Source organism: Bos indicus x Bos taurus, chromosome 14 (assembly GCF_003369695.1).
Source record: "Bos indicus x Bos taurus breed Angus x Brahman F1 hybrid chromosome 14, Bos_hybrid_MaternalHap_v2.0, whole genome shotgun sequence".
NCBI classification, from domain to species: domain Eukaryota; kingdom Metazoa; phylum Chordata; class Mammalia; order Artiodactyla; family Bovidae; genus Bos; species Bos indicus x Bos taurus.
In genome coordinates, this window is record NC_040089.1 from 42068207 (window position 1) to 42084158 (window position 15952).

The 15952-nt window shown below is 36.8% G+C and overlaps 1 protein-coding gene across 3 annotated transcripts in view; it reads left to right on the forward strand.

Annotated features, from left to right (window-relative positions):
* PKIA (cAMP-dependent protein kinase inhibitor alpha) overlaps positions 1-15952 on the forward strand; it is a 100443-nt gene that overhangs the window by 29060 nt on the left and 55431 nt on the right. Inside the window, exon 2 of one of the 3 annotated variants that reach the window (XR_003514473.1) lies at positions 15443-15532. The exons of the other annotated variants lie outside the window; for them this stretch is intronic. The gene's annotated coding sequence lies outside the window, so the exon portion shown is untranslated. The remainder of the gene's footprint in view (positions 1-15442; positions 15533-15952) is intronic. 3 annotated transcript variants of the gene reach the window in all.

Genomic DNA, 15952 nt, shown 5'->3' on the forward strand with positions numbered 1-15952 from the left:
ATATTTCAAAAGAGGGGAAAGTTTAACAGATTTTTTTCTGTGAACCCCTACTGCTTTGAGGCATACAAAAATTTGTTGCTAATTTGAGGCTTTCCCTTTTTAAAGTCATATGCTAAGTTGAGCAATTAATAACCTTGAAATTTAGGAAACTGACTGACATGGACTACCTAGGAAGTTGTTTGCACTAATTTGATTTATAACTCTGCCCTAATCACTTGGAAAACTCAGCTAGACAGTAAAAAGCCCTCTACTTTCAAACCTCATCATGAAGTTTTCCAAGTTAACCTGAATTGGTTTCAAACATGATGCAAGGATGGAGATCACCGAAACTCAGTCTCTGTACAGCCGCATACAAAAGAATGATATTAGACCACTGTCATACACCATACATAGATATCAACTCAAAATGGATTAAAGACTCCAGGGTAGACCTGAAACCGTAAAACTCCTAGAAGAAAATATAGGCAGTACTTACTTTGACTTTGGTTTTAGCAATATCTTTCTGAATATGTCTCCTCAAGCCAGGGGATGAAAGAAAAACTAAACAAATGGGACTGTTATCAAACTGCAAAGCTTCTATACAACAAAGGAGACATTAACAAAATGAAAACTTATCAAATGGGAGGAGATATTTACAAATCATTTTTTCTAAATATCCAAAGTATATAAAGAATTCATACAGCTCAAAAACAAAAAAGCAAATAGATTAAAAAATGATTAGAGAAGCTGAGTAGCTGTTTTTCCAAAGAAGGCATATATATGGCCAACAAGCATGTGAAAAATGTTCAACATCACTAATCATCAGGAAAATGTAGATCAGGACCACAGAGGGAGATCACTTCAAACTCATTAGAATGGCTGTTATCAAAAAGACAAAAATAGCAGGTGTTGGAGAGAAAATGAAGAAAAGGGAACTCTCATGTCCTTTTGATGAGAATGTAAATTAGTGTAGCTACTATGGTAAATGATAATGGAGATTCCTCAAAAAATTAAAACTATCATGATTCAGCTATCCACTTGTATTTACCTAAAGAATACAGGAACACTAATCTGAAAAGTTATATGCACCTCTGTGTTCGTCACAGCATTGTTTACAATAGACAATATATGGAGACAACCTAAGTGTCCACTGATAGATGAATGGATAAAGAAGACACACACATACACACAATAGAATACTGCTTAGCCATAAAAAGATGAAATCTTGGCATTTGAGACAGCATGGATGGACCGTATATGTTAACTAGAATGCATCTCAGATGAAAAAAGACCAATACCTTATTATTTCACTTATGTGTGGCATATAAAAACAAATGAAACAAACAAACGAAACAAATGAACAAGCCAAATTGAGACAAACAAGTAGATACAGATAACAGAGTAGTGATTACCAGAAGGGAAGAGAGTGGAGCGAGGGCCAGATGGGCAAAGGGCGTAAAAATATGACAGACGAAAAGTAGACTTTAATAGTGAGCACAGTATAGTGTATATGAATGTCAAAATTTAATACTGTACACATGAAACGTGTCATAAACCAATAAAACAGTATAGTGAGCACAGTATAGTGTATATGAATGTCAAAATTTAATATTGTACACATGAAACGTGTCATAAACCAATAAAACAGTATAGTGAGCACAGTATTGTGTATGTGAATGTCAAAATTTAATACTGTACACATGAAACGTGTCATAAACCAATAAAACATAATCGTTAAATAAATTTCTTCAACTTATGAAATAGCAACATACTTTGTCGAATTTACTTAGCTTCAGAATTTTCATTTGTACAGATTGAACCAGAAGAAGTACCTTCACTGGTCTGTTTGTTTTCTAAAATTCTAAGACTAAACTGTTTTACAGTGACTTCATAAAATTATTGATAAAATGTTTTCATAATCGTGAAAATATTATGATAAATATTATGATAAATAACTGTAAATAAATATTTAGATATATATGTAATAGCTGAATTTTCTCAAACCGATAAAGTATTTTTTCTAAATGTATATCTCAAGAAGAATTAAGCTGCACAGATACAATATTTACTAAACTTTCTCAAATGATATGAACTTAATATCAGGAACCTGTAATATATTAATACCTTCATAATGGAATTCAGATTTTTCTCAGCAGAAAATGATCAGGGCGTATGTGAATGATTTTTTTTTTTCACTATATTCCTGTTGGATTTGTTATCATGACCTCATTGTATATCATTTAAAGTGTGCTCTTAAGCATTTGCCAATTAAAGAAACTCAATATAAAGACACAAGGACCCCGTCTGAGTTTGCTGAGTTTGCAGTGTTATTAAAACCTTGTCTCATTGGAATCTAGTGTGTTATAGGAATTTTTTGCACAGTGCTAAGTCACTTCAGTTGTGTCCAACTTTTTGCACCCTATGGACATTAGCGCACCAGGCTCCTCTGTCCATGGGATTCTCCTGGTAAAAATCCTGGAGTTGGTTGCCATGCCCACCTCCATGGGATCTTCCCTACCAGGGATCGAACCTGTGTCTCTTATGTCTCCTGATTGGCAGATGGGTTCTTTACCAGTAGCACCACTTGGGAAGCCCTTTTTTGCACACTTAGCTCTTAAACTAAGGGCTTCCAGGTGGCTCAGATGGTAAAGAATCAGCTTGCGATGCAGGAGACCCGGGTTTGATCCCTGGGTTGGGAAAATTCCCTTGGAGAAGGGAATGCCTGCCCACTCCAGTATTCTTGCCTGGAGAATTCCATGAACAGAGGAGCCTGGAAGCTCTTACACTAATTTGTTTTGGATTCTGGGCAAATTACTTGGTACCTTGGTTAAGTGAGCTTTTGAAAAATATTTCATGTGTAGAGTCACTTCACATTGAGCTAATAGCTGTGTGTTTGCTAAGTATTTTGTGAGGAGAAAAGAGCAAAGAAAGCTAGATTTTCTTAAAAACACCGAACTGTAATGTGTATGTAAAGACTGGGTAATTACTGGGCAGAAACAGGGCTGCCAATAAAGGTCAAACATATGCAACTGCTTTCTTTTGCTGAAAATCTGTCCTAGTTCCATGTTAAATTTTATATTAAAATACTGCATTTTCCTATAATGATATTATTATAACAGAGGGTATATTTCTGACCAAAGACTCTACATCCATAATACATGATAAAAGCAAAGGTGTGATTATTATCTACTATTATTATTTACTCATTTAAATAGTAAAATATATTCTAAACCTCATAATAGACAAATATATGAAGTGTGAGGTGATTGTGTCTCTAGTTTATTTTAAAAAGGCATATATCATTATGTTCAAACCATATTTCTAGTATATCATAAAGTATAGCTACATAAAATGAACACATTAACTTTAATTACCACTTATTTACACTAATAGAAGTCTGTTCCCCGACAGGAAAGATCTACATATGTATATGGGTGTTTGTGTGAGTTAAATGACTGACATCTTTTTAAAAACTGTCCAAGAAAGTTTAAAGTAATGAATTTTCATGTACCATGAGGAGGTAATCAAAATCATTCTCCCATATTTCCTTAATTCTGAGGTGCCATATGTTGTATATGTCCTTAAGTTAGTAAAACTGCTTTTGGAAAGAGAAAAAGCAAGTATAGCAACTGTGTACATTAGAAGGAAGATTCTAGTCTTTTAAATTTTATAATGAAAAAGAAATATGAAGATGGAATACATTTTTTTACCTTAGAATTAAATTTGAATTTAAGATTAATTTCTACGATGTGTGTGTTAGTCACTCAGTTGTATCCAACTGTTTGCAATCCTATGGATGGTAGCCCTCCATGGTCCCTTGTCCATGAAGTGTTCTCCAGGCAAGAATAATGGAGTGGGTAGCCATTTCCTTCTCCAGGAGATCTTCCCAACTCGGCAGTTGAATGAACCTGGGTCTCCTGCATTGCAGGCAGATTCTTTACCATCTGAACCACCAGGGAACCTTGTTATGCAATCTTTTTTGAAGAAATTTGTAATTTACTATGAGTGATTTAGAAATTTCCAGATTTCCATTCATTTTTGAAATTCAATATTTTGGCTAAATCCAATTATCTATGGCTTCCCTGGTGGCTCAGTGGTAAAGAATCTGCCTGTCAATTTAGGAAATGTGGTTTGACCCTGGGTCAGGAAGATCCCGTGGAGAAGGAAATGGCAACCTACTCCAGTGGTTGTGCAGATGGCTCTGCACATCACAGTTGGATGGATACTGAGATAACATCAGAAGGGCTCTTCTCTTATACTTAGGACATTCTCTGAAATATCTTTCAGAGATATCTTGCCTGGGAAATCCCATGGACAGAGGAGCCTGGTGGGTTATAGTCCATGGGGTCACAAAAGAATCAGACACAACTTAGCAACTAAACAAAACAATAGTCAATTATTTTAAATCCTCTCTCAATCTAGACTGCCCATGAGGCCAGTGCCTTGAGTTGATCCTCTAGAGAGCTTCATGGAGAGTATAGTAAGGAGAGCTCTTGTTGAGTAATTTATAGATGGTTAACATCATTAGGAATTGCTCCCAATTTTATTCATGATTCTGAACCCTTGAAATCATTGAAATATCAAAAGAATGAGTATAAAACTATTAGTAAGAGTCAATACTTGAGCCTACTCTCACAGTCTCTTTGAGGCAAAGGCACATTCTGTGCAGAAGTGTAAAGAAATATATTTTTGGAAAAATAATTCTAGTTACAGTTAGAAGTTGGTGAACTCTGAAGTTTCTTTTATTACTGGTGAAAGAGTTTAGAGCCATTGAAAACATTTCCCTCTAGACATTGATATGATGAACTTATTTTAATCAGCAGTTACAAAAGTTGACCCAAGTGCTAGGCAGAAGTGAGTAAGTTACTGGGCAAAAATTATTTCTTTCTCTTTGTACAAAACCTGGATGCATCTTCTCAAAGGACAGAAGTAACCAGGCAAAAGGGACGTTTATTCAAAACTATTGAAATTGGAGAGATTGAACTGAACTCTGCTGAAATAAAAGCACTCAAGGAGTACCTGGAGAACCTTCTAAAACTTGAAGGCGGTGTCAACACAAGGAGACTGTCTCTTGTAGCACCATCAGCTCTGCACATCACAGTTGGCTGGATACTGAGATAACATCAGAAGGGCTCTTCTCTTATACTTAGGACATTCTCTGAAATATCTTTGTTTCTGTGCTTTATCACCAAAATGACTATGTACAGGAACATCCTTTTTGTTTTTTTCAGATACACACAGGGAATGCTATTTATTAACTCTCACTATGTGCTAGAGTTATGCTGACAGTCCTCTTATATATCCCTATGTATCAGACAGGAAATGTTAAGACTCCTGATATTGGTCCCATCTGGTTAAATAAACTGTTTAAAGGAGGATATTCCTGAACTGGGGAGGGATGTCTGGGACAAGAGCAAGCCAGATGGAGACAATTTAATCAACCATTTAGTCTTATCTGGAAGTCTGATAAAAATTCAAATACCCATGTCTGGCTTATATGGAACTTATTTTTCAACATAATATGGCCTGTCTATTTTTCGTAAGAATTTGGGATGAAAAGGAAAAAATAATTTAGTCAGTAAAAGAAATACTGATGATCCTCATATTTCTTTGAAATGCTTTGGTAAATTTCTTGACTTGTCATCTGACTGATTTTTACCCTTTTCCAGAAAAAGCTTACTGTGAGGAAGTAAGACTTAGTGCTTTTCCAGTGCATTCTTGGTATTCTTCCAACTCTTCTGGAAAACATCATTCTATCACATATTCTTATAGAACTGTCAGCTGAAATGAGGAACCCTCTTTCACAGATTCTGAGACAAACGTATCCGGATATTCTTAAAGAGACCATATCCAAAAGGCATATTTAAAATGATTAGTTCATCATCATGCCCCGACAAGACTGCAAGGTTGCTTAGCAACAGAATCAGGCACGCTTAACAGGAACGTGGGTGGAAACAATGGAGAAAAGTGATCGAGATCTTATAAAGGCAAATTCTTTGAATTAAATCTTCATGAAAAGATATCATGGGAAGAATGAGTTTTTTAACCTAGGAATTGTTTCCTGAGATTGGTACAACATTATTTCATAGCTAAACATTAACCACGTTCCACAGACTAGTTAGAACAATGGTACTTTTAGTCTTTATGTAATTTAGGGCACTTACAAAACAGTATTTATCAGTGTTAGCTTAAAAATGCAAAATATTTCTATGCTGTCCCATTTTCTTTAAAGCTGTAGAACATAAAGAAACAAAGACACTTACAAAATATAGACTTCAAATACATTTGATTAATGGTGTATTGTATTTTATGTCATCATACATAATTCAACTATAAAAAGCAAAGCTATATTCTTTTACATTTGAACAACATATAAATATATATGTGTGTATATATGTATACATACATACACACAAACATGCATTGTCTATCTAGTTCCATTTCTAGTAAAAAAAAAAAAAAAAAGAATTAAAGAAAAATCCTACAAAGCATTATCTCTTTGGGATTCCAAGACTGACTAATTTTTGACTAGTTTGACTGAATCGTCTATTTTGTACCACAATACCTGAAAAAGCACTGCCTTGCTTCTGTTAGTAAATGGAAACAAATCCAGCACATATGGGTTCTCTTGGTGTAAAACGTAAACACCTAAGAAGCTCGGTCAAAGAAGCAGCTCGACATCCTGGCAGAAACCTCTACTCTGACCCTAGTCTCATCTCTGGCTTGGACAATTCACTTAACTACCATAGACCTCATGTTCCTCATGTATAAAAGGAGACCTCCAGATTATTTCCACAGTAAAACTCCTAAAGCTCATGGCCATCAACTCTAAGTAGCATCATTCATTTTACTCATGGTGAAATTGGTTGTTTTACTGAATCGGCTATTGGACTACTGTCTTTATGTAAGTATTAGAAGTAGCAGGCTTGTTCACCAATACATTCAAGTTTCAGAAGATTTTCAATACTGGCTTTCTTTTGTTGTTTTTCTCTTCATGCCTGATTACATGTTGCTGAACTGCTTTTTAGTTTCTGGAAGCTAAAAGCAGGCAGGTGCAGATATCACATGAGCAGCCCTTTGTATCACCAGCCATTCTGTTTTTAAAACAACTGGCTTTTTTGCACAGCTTTCAGAAGAGGGTTAGATGAGCAGATCTGTTTTCCTTTTCTTGAGAAGTTTTGTAACAGCACCAAAAGGTCATCCTTAAAATGTCAGACAAGATCAACAACAAAATCTTGGAAAACAGCCAGCCCACCAAGGAAACAAACCCAAAGTACTATTTACAGATGCTAACTATAAATAAGCAGTAGAACCCTAGAGTGGAAGGAGAGTAGGGGAGAAAAATACTTTGTAGGCACAGCAAAGAAATACTTTCAAGAGATGCCTCATGGCATTGAACCCTTGGGAACCAGTAGCAGCAAACAGACCTGGCCCCTAGCAATTTGTAAAGGGCTCATTCATCAGGAAGTTGGAAGCAAGAAGTCTAAGATCATGAGTCAGAGAAGCAGAATCATGAGCCACAACCCACACTGGGTGCTGTATGCTATTGTTAAAACAAAGAAAAGTTAATGTAAATATTTTAATTGCAAGGAAGGGAAAAGGTGGCTTTTTAATCCCACTAGTTGATGTCAGGCCAGGTTTTTGATTATGCAACGAAGGATGTAGCCCTATAGCCCTGACAGACAAGTAGTAGAGAAGAGCTGTTTTCTTCCCACAAAAATACCACTTCTACTAACAATTCCAAAAGGGAGAGAAAGCCTTTAACAGAGAACACATTAAAGGAGAGTCGCAGATACTTAAAACCAGAAACTTAATATTGATGAAAGAAGCAAGTAGGTTTAGGAAGAGGAAAGCTACAGAAAATGATTAAAGTTTTACACTTTTAGTTGATGTTTTTAAAATTATGAACAGAAATGGAGAATTCTCTGCCATTTGTATTTTATCCATGATTCATTAGAAGTTTACTAGGATGAAAAGTAACTTGCTGGCAAATGTGGAAACTAACACTGAAGCCATAGTATAAGCCAGAGAAGTATTTGTAGCAAAGGATTTCACAGCTTTGACCTGGTTGACACCAGAATCATATTATAGTTATACTTAGTATTAGATTTTTAAATATTAAATGTATATTCAGGAGAAATAGTCAATAAGTTGTACATAATATATTACAGTAGTAAATGTTAGGTTCTTTTCAATGAATACTGTATAGTCTTTTTGCAGTCTTTTTAAAGAGACTCACTTTAAATAAACATTGTTTCAAATTTGGGGAACAAGAAGTTTAAAATAAGATGAACCAGATTTCTACAGTCCATTTTCAGATGCTCAAAGTGAGCAGGCTACTAAATGGAGAATGGCGGAGGCCATGTGCTAATCTGTGCATTCCTTGCACTGTTTTAATTTTATATCAATACATCTATAATAGGCAGGGGTACAAATCACTCATTTTTACGCTTTTCAGGCAAACTTATACACAGGAATAACAGTCACCTTCAGAACTTTCTTTTCCACCTAATTAGAATAGACCTTAAGCAAAACTGACGTTTGCTTGTTTCATCATGCTCCACTTTCCACGTTTCCCCTGTGAGTCTATTTGTTGCTCCGTCCTCTTTGTTTCCTAATACCCTCTGTGGAACTCTTATGCCCTCAGGTTCTCATTCCTCCTCCACAGCATCAAAATTTGCTTTTGAATCATTCAGGTTGAGATAAAAGTGACTAAGGTCTAAAAGCACCACCAGTATTTGAATTTCAATGGGAAAGAAAGATTGAGGGTAAAAGGATGAGATTCAGAAATAAAGGGATGAGAGTTGACTGCAGACCATCAGTTAGTAGATGGGAAGGCATTTTTAGGCATCAGAACTTTTCTGCCTCTCCAGTCATAATAATTAATTCTGCAAGCTATACAGTTGGAGAGCTGCAATCATAGGAAAGTCTCAATATACCAGAAAAGAGAAACAAAACTGTTTCTTAGTTCATAAATAGGCTATAGGTTACTGAAGAGAACATTAAAATTGCCGTTTCCTGAGCCCAGAAACCAGCCAGCAGGGCAAAGGAGTTGAACAATGTGGCATTCGTATTGGTTAATGGCAGAGAAAATTCAGTGTGGAATGCTGAAGCAGATATAGGGATGTTATTTGCATATGCATCCATTGCGTATGTATATGGAAGCCACTTCTGTCATCTAGGAAAAGCCATTTAAACCTTCCAAAGTTATTAATTCATTGAGGAGAAACAATTAGCTTCAACATCATTTTATTGCTAAATTGGGTCATATTTGAAGTATGAATCAATAACAATGATATCCTTGAAAGGTCTCTTAAGGCTATTGATTTTTTTATGGCACTGGTATGAAATGGGGTTGCTCTGAAAGAACATAACAGGTAATACTATCTTTCAACAATTTTGGCAGTAGTAATTGAGCAAAAACTACAATATGATAAAAAGCACAGTTAGTTTTGTCTTGTATACAAAGTTAAAAGGTAGAAAAACCCTACATTTAATTATTTTATATTTAGTAGTTATGTAAATTAAAACAAACTGATCATACTTCCCATTATGGTTATTCAGTTACCCCAAAAAAAATTTACTTTGAAAATGATTCCTAAATATGGATACATTTTGTATTCAGAATCATGGGGAAAAAGAAGCCTCCGTTTAACTTATGTGGGTGAATCCCATAGTTATTGATCATTAATGAGGGAAAGCCAACTAATTTTCTAACATTTCATCATTTTCCACTTTTTAACAAAAGAGGGATTTTATTGCTTAGTGCAAGGAACTATAGCCATTATTTAATAATAATTAAACATAGTATGGCAGAAAGTGAAGAGGAACTAAAAAGCCTCTTGATGAAAGTGAAAGAGGAGAGTGAAAAAATTGGCTTAAAGCTCAACATTCAGAAAACGAAGATCATGGCATCTGGTCCCATCACTGCATGGGAAATAGATGAGGAAACAGTGGAAACAGTGTCAGACTTTATTTTTTTGGGCTCCAAAATCACTGCAGATGGTAATTGCAGCCATGAAATTAAAAGACGCTTACTCCTTGGAAGGAAAGTTGTGACCAACCTAGATAGCATATTCAAAAGCAGAGACATTACTTTGCCAACAAAGGTCTGTCTAGTCAAGGCTATGGTTTTTCCAGTAGTCACGTATGGATGTGAGAGTTGGACTGTGAAGAAAGCTGAGCACCGAAGAATTGATGCTTTTGAACTGTGGTGTTGGAGGAGACTCTTGAGAGTCCCTTGGACTGCAAGGAGATCCAACCAGTCCATTTAAAGGAGATCAGCCCTGGGTATTCTTTGGAAGGAATGATGTTAAAGCTGAAACTCGGTACTTTGGCCACCTCATGTGAAGAGTTGACTCATTGGAAAAGACTCTGATGCTGGGTGGGATTGGGGGCAGGAGGAGAAGGGGATGACAGAGAATGAGATGGCTGGATGGCATCACTGACTCAGTGGACGTGAGTTTGAGTGAACTCCGGGAGATGGTGATGGACAGGGAGGCCTGGCGTGCTGCGATTCATGTGGTCGCAAAGAGTCGGACACAACTGAGCGACTGAACTGAACTGAACTGAACTGAAACATAGTATAATCTATAAAAATATCAAATCACTAAGTTGTACTCCTGAATCTTTTGTAAATCGTCTATACTTCAGTAGAAAAGAGGGATTTTGTTTTTCTTATCAGATGTTCTTTTCTTTGTTAGAAGTGAGGAAAACAGCACTGATCTAAAGAAGTCAGTTTCCTGATTTGCCTGATGATTGTGAATATGAATAGGAGTGTTCTCTATAGAACAGTAGCTCTAAACCAAAGAGAAGTCTGGCTCTGACATATTTTACAAAGAAAAGTGTGACAAGATATAGCAATCCTTTTAAATATTTTTGAAGTTTAAACAATTAGTGTACTCTGCATGAATTTTATCTTTCAACTAAATCATTCTACTCTCGAATTTATGATGTATGATCTAGGTGAATTTATACTACTGAATTTATAAAGAAAGTATAGTAGAATTCACATATCTCCATATCTCATGTTGACGGCATTTTTAAATTAAATTTATTTTTAATGCAGGATAATTGCTTTACAATGTTGTGTTGGTTTCTGCTGTACAACAACACTAATCAGGCATCTATCACCTCCCTCTTGAGCCTCCCTCCCACCCACTGCTTTCTACCCCTTTAGGTTGTCACATGGCACCAGCACCAGACTGGGCTCCCTGTGTTATGTAACAGCTTCCCACTAGCCGTTTTACACATGGTAGTATATATGTCAGTGCTACTTTTTCAGTTCTTCTCACCCTCTCCTTCCCCTTCTGTGTCCACAAGACCATCATCGACATCTGTGTCTCTATTCCTGGCCTTTAAATGGCTCATCGTACCATTTATCTAGATTCCATATATATGCATTAATATATGATATTTGATTTTGCCTTCTGACTTACTTTGCTCTGTATAACAGGCTCTAGGTTAAATTCTAATACTAAACTATTATTGTTTCATAAACTAGGAGAAAATTGTTCTGATAATAAGCAGGAGAGGCTGGCAGGGATGATAGATTTTCCACTCTTTCTATTTTTTGTGAGCCTAATTACTCTCGTTGACCAATTAATGGCAACAAAGTGGCAAAATTTTCCTGACTACTAATTAATTAGCTCTAATTTCACTAGTTTTGTTACTGCTAAGGCTTCTACTATTTCTATATGTGAGTATCTTCTTACCCTACTCATCCTATTTTCCTCTTCAAACTTCCTCACATGTAGAGAACCCAGTTCATTGACTTGAGTCAGATGATACTTATAATCAGAGAAAAAACAAAGAAGAACTAACATAATGCCAACTAGTGTAACTATTAATTAGAAATTATGTTTTGAGGGTTTTAAACAAAAGAGGGGTAGAAATGATAATAGTTTAATTTTAGGAAAACTGTAGTATACAAATAGAACACAAAGAGACACCACAGATAATTTTCCAGGAATTTAATGTATTTTATATACATCCAATATGTGCCTATGGATGGTGAGCAACTAGTAGTAAAAGAGAATCACATAGTTACATTTCAGGTTACCTAAAAGATGTAATAATGGCACTATTTACCTCAATAATTTCTTAGGCATTCTTTGTTGATTCTCCTGGAGGTTACACGAGATTATCTGAGTAAAAGCTTTACAATGACTTCAGCATTGTGGGACAAGAACACAGTAAGAACTGAAGGCAGGAAAGGAAATGCATAAGTAAGAAGGAAAAAGAAATGAAAGAGCTCAAAGATGTATTACTTGGCTGTCAGGTGCTAGGAGAGTTCATTTTGCTTTCTTTTAATCTTCATAATGCTCTTATCAGAATGATATTAACATACCCATTTTTTATACCAGTGACCTTTAACCATAGATTGCACTTGATTGTCTGCCAGGTTTTCAAGTCTGTGATGGGGACAGTAAAGTCCGAAATTTCAATCCCAGTCAAATCAAGACCTAGTAGAGACACCATCATGGAATCACATAGCTTAGACTCACATCTGACCACATTAAAGTGTTTGTTCTTCTACAGGATGATAGCCTATGTTTCAAGAGGAATGATCATTCTTGCCCCTGTAACAATTTCTCTGAGTTGTTTGTGCCAACTAAAGACTTTGATTGATTTTCATATTAGCAAAGCCCTGGAATTACATGAATATGACTAGTTATCTACCTATCTAGTTATCTTTAGAGAAGGGATGCAGAGCTATTATCAGATTCTCAGAACTTGAACTATCTAATCAGTTCAGTTCAGTTCAGTCGCTCAGTCGTGTCCGACTCTCTGCGACCCCATGAATCGCAGCACGCCAGGCCTCCCTCCCTGTCCATCACCAACTCCCGGAGTTCACCCAGACTCACGTCCATCGAGTCAATGATGCCATCCATCCATCTCATCCTCTGTCGTCCCCTTCTCCTCTTGCCCCCAATCCCTCCCAGCATCAGAGTCTTTTCCAATGAGTCAACTCTTCGCATGAGGTGGCCAAAGTACTGGAGTTTCAGCTTTAGCAACATTCCTTCCAAAGAAATCCCAGGGCTGATCTTCAGAATGGACTGGTTGGATCTCCTTGCAGACCAAGGGACTCTCAAGAGTCTTCTCCAACACCACAGTTCAAAAGCATCAATTCTTCGGCGCTCAGCTTTCTTCACAGTCCAACTCTCACATCCATACGTGACCACAGGAAAAACCATAGCCTTGACTAGATGAACCTTTGTTGGCAAAGTAATGTATCTGCTTTTGAATATGCTATCTAAGTTCGTCATAACTTTCCTTCCAAGGAGTAAGCGTCTTTTAATTTCATGGCTGCAGTCACCATCTGCAGTGAACTATCTAATAGTTGACATTAAATGAGGTAACTAATTCCCCTTCTGGATTCAAGCATTATAATTATTTTTAATCCTTACTATGGTCCCTGAAATAGCTATAATCACTAATTATCAGTAAGGGAACTGAGAAGTAGAGAAGTCTAAGCAAGGGAGAGGGCTGGAATTCAAATCCAGGTCAGTTTCAGTCTTGAACATGATGAATTTTATACCCTACACTGCATTCTATACTCTCACTGTAGATAATCAGTAAATGTTCATTTATTTCCTTTACCCCAGTTGGGGACAAAGAACACAGGTATGTAAAAATAATGTAGAAGCAGTTCCTAAACCAGTACAGATTAGTTTTAATGTAAATGATATAACAATAATGCTACTCAGCAGTTACTGAATAATTTATATTGTGCTGAGCTGAGCATGGAAAAAGGAAGAGAGTTCCAGAAAAACATCTATTTCTGCTTTATTGACTATGCCAAAGCCTTTGACTGTGTGGATCACAATAAACTGTGGAGAATTCTGAAAGAGATGGGAATACCAGACCACCTGACCTGCCTCTGGAGAAATGTGTATGCAGGTCAGGAAGCAACACTTAGAACTGGAGATGGAACAACAGACTGGTTCCAAATAGGAAAAGGAGTATGTCAAGGCTGTATATTGTCACCCTCCTTATTTAACTTATATAGAGTACATCATGAGAAACGCTGGGATGGAAGAAGCACAAGCTGGAATCAAGATTGCTGGGAGAAATATCAGTAACCTCAGATATGCAGATGACCACCTTTATGGCAGAAAGTGAAGAGGAACTAAAAAGCCTCTTGATGAAAGTGAAAGTGGAGAGTGAAAAAGTTGGCTTAAAGCTCAACATTCAGAAAACTAAAATCATGGCGTCTGGTCCCATCACTTCATGGCAAATAGATGGGGAAACAGTGGAAACAGTGTCAGACTTTATTTTGGGGGGCCTCCAAAATCACTGCAGATCGTGATTGCAGCCATGAAATTAAAAGACGCTTACTCCTTGGAAGGAAAGTTATGACCAACCTAGATAGCATATTCAAAAGCAGAGACATTACTTTGCCAACAAAGGTTCGTCTAGTGAAAGCTATGGTTTTTCCTGTGGTCATGTATGGATGTGAGAGTTGGACTGTGAAGAAAGCTGAGCACCAAAGAATTGATGCTTTTGAACTGTGGTGTTGGAGGAGACTCTTGAGAGTCCCTTGGACTGCAAGGAGATCCAACCAGTCCATTCTGAAGGAGATTAGCCCTGGGATTTCTTTGGAAGGAATGACACTAAAGCTGAAACTCCAATACTTTGGCCACCTCATGCAAAAAGTTGACTCATTGGAAAAGACTCTGATGCTGGGAGGGATTGGGGGCAGGAGGAGAAGGGGACGACAGAGGGTGAGATGGCTGGATGGTATCACTGACTCGATGGATATGAGTTTGGGTGAACTCCGGGAGTTGGTGATGGACAGGGAGGTCTGGCATGATGCAATTTATGGGGTCGCAAAGAGTCAGACACGACTGAGCGACTGAACTGAACTGAGCTGAGCTGAGCATTAAGTGCTTTACAAGCATTCTTTAATCTAAAGGGCTTCCCTGGTAGCTCAGTTGGTAAAGAATCCACCTGCAATGCAGGAGACCCTGGTTAGATGCCTGGGTCAGGAAGATCCCCTGGAGAAGGGACAGGCTAATCATTCCAATATTCTTGGGCTTTCTTGGTGACTCAGATGGTAAAGAATCTGCCTGCGATGCGGGAGGCCTAGGTTTGAGCCCTATAGATAGTATAAATGTGCCCAGGTGATTAAGATAGCATGTTCATGTACAGGCAATGAAACTGAGAAAGAGTTTTCTGGGCTGATAGTTAAATTTTGGCCAAGACATTAAGGAGAGAAGGGATGAGCTTTAGTGGGGAGACTGGAAAGTTATTCATTGTAGGGAGAAAGCACTTGATGGTAAGCCTTGTACTGCTTGCTTAAGAACTGTGACCTGATTACTTGAAAACTGAGGTTCTGGTGAAAACTGAAGGCATATTTTTTGTAGTGTGAAAAAAATTAATAACCAGTATCTGCTCATTTGTTCATGTTTGAACATGACTGTTTCGTAAATGTGTTGAAATGACTTAAGCTCTCTTTCAGGTCTGGACTAAATGTTTATATCACAGCATCAGGGCCCATGGGGCAGCATTTGCAAGTCCAAACTTAACTCCTTCTTTCTTAGTGTGGGAGGTGAGTATCTGTGGACTTGCAAAGCAAACAACAGCAACAACAAACTTGTAGTATTTTCTTTTATCTATAATTATTAATAATGTTGTGAAGAAACCCAATTTGATATATTTATGCCAAAGTATAAGTGAAATCTTTTTTCCCAGTTTTCTTGGGATTTAATTGATTTATAATATTGTATTTGTCCAAGAAATAGAATGTGATGATTTGGTATATGTATATATTGTGAAATGATTACCACAATAAATTTAGTTAAGCTCAATTCATATAATTATAAATTCTGTTTTTGTAACAAGAACTTCTAAGATCCTTAGCAACTTTCAAACATACAATATGGTGTTGTTAATATGGTTATTGTGACCAAGCTGCACATTATATCCCCATTGCTCATTTATCTTATAAGTGGAAGTTTTTATCTTGTGA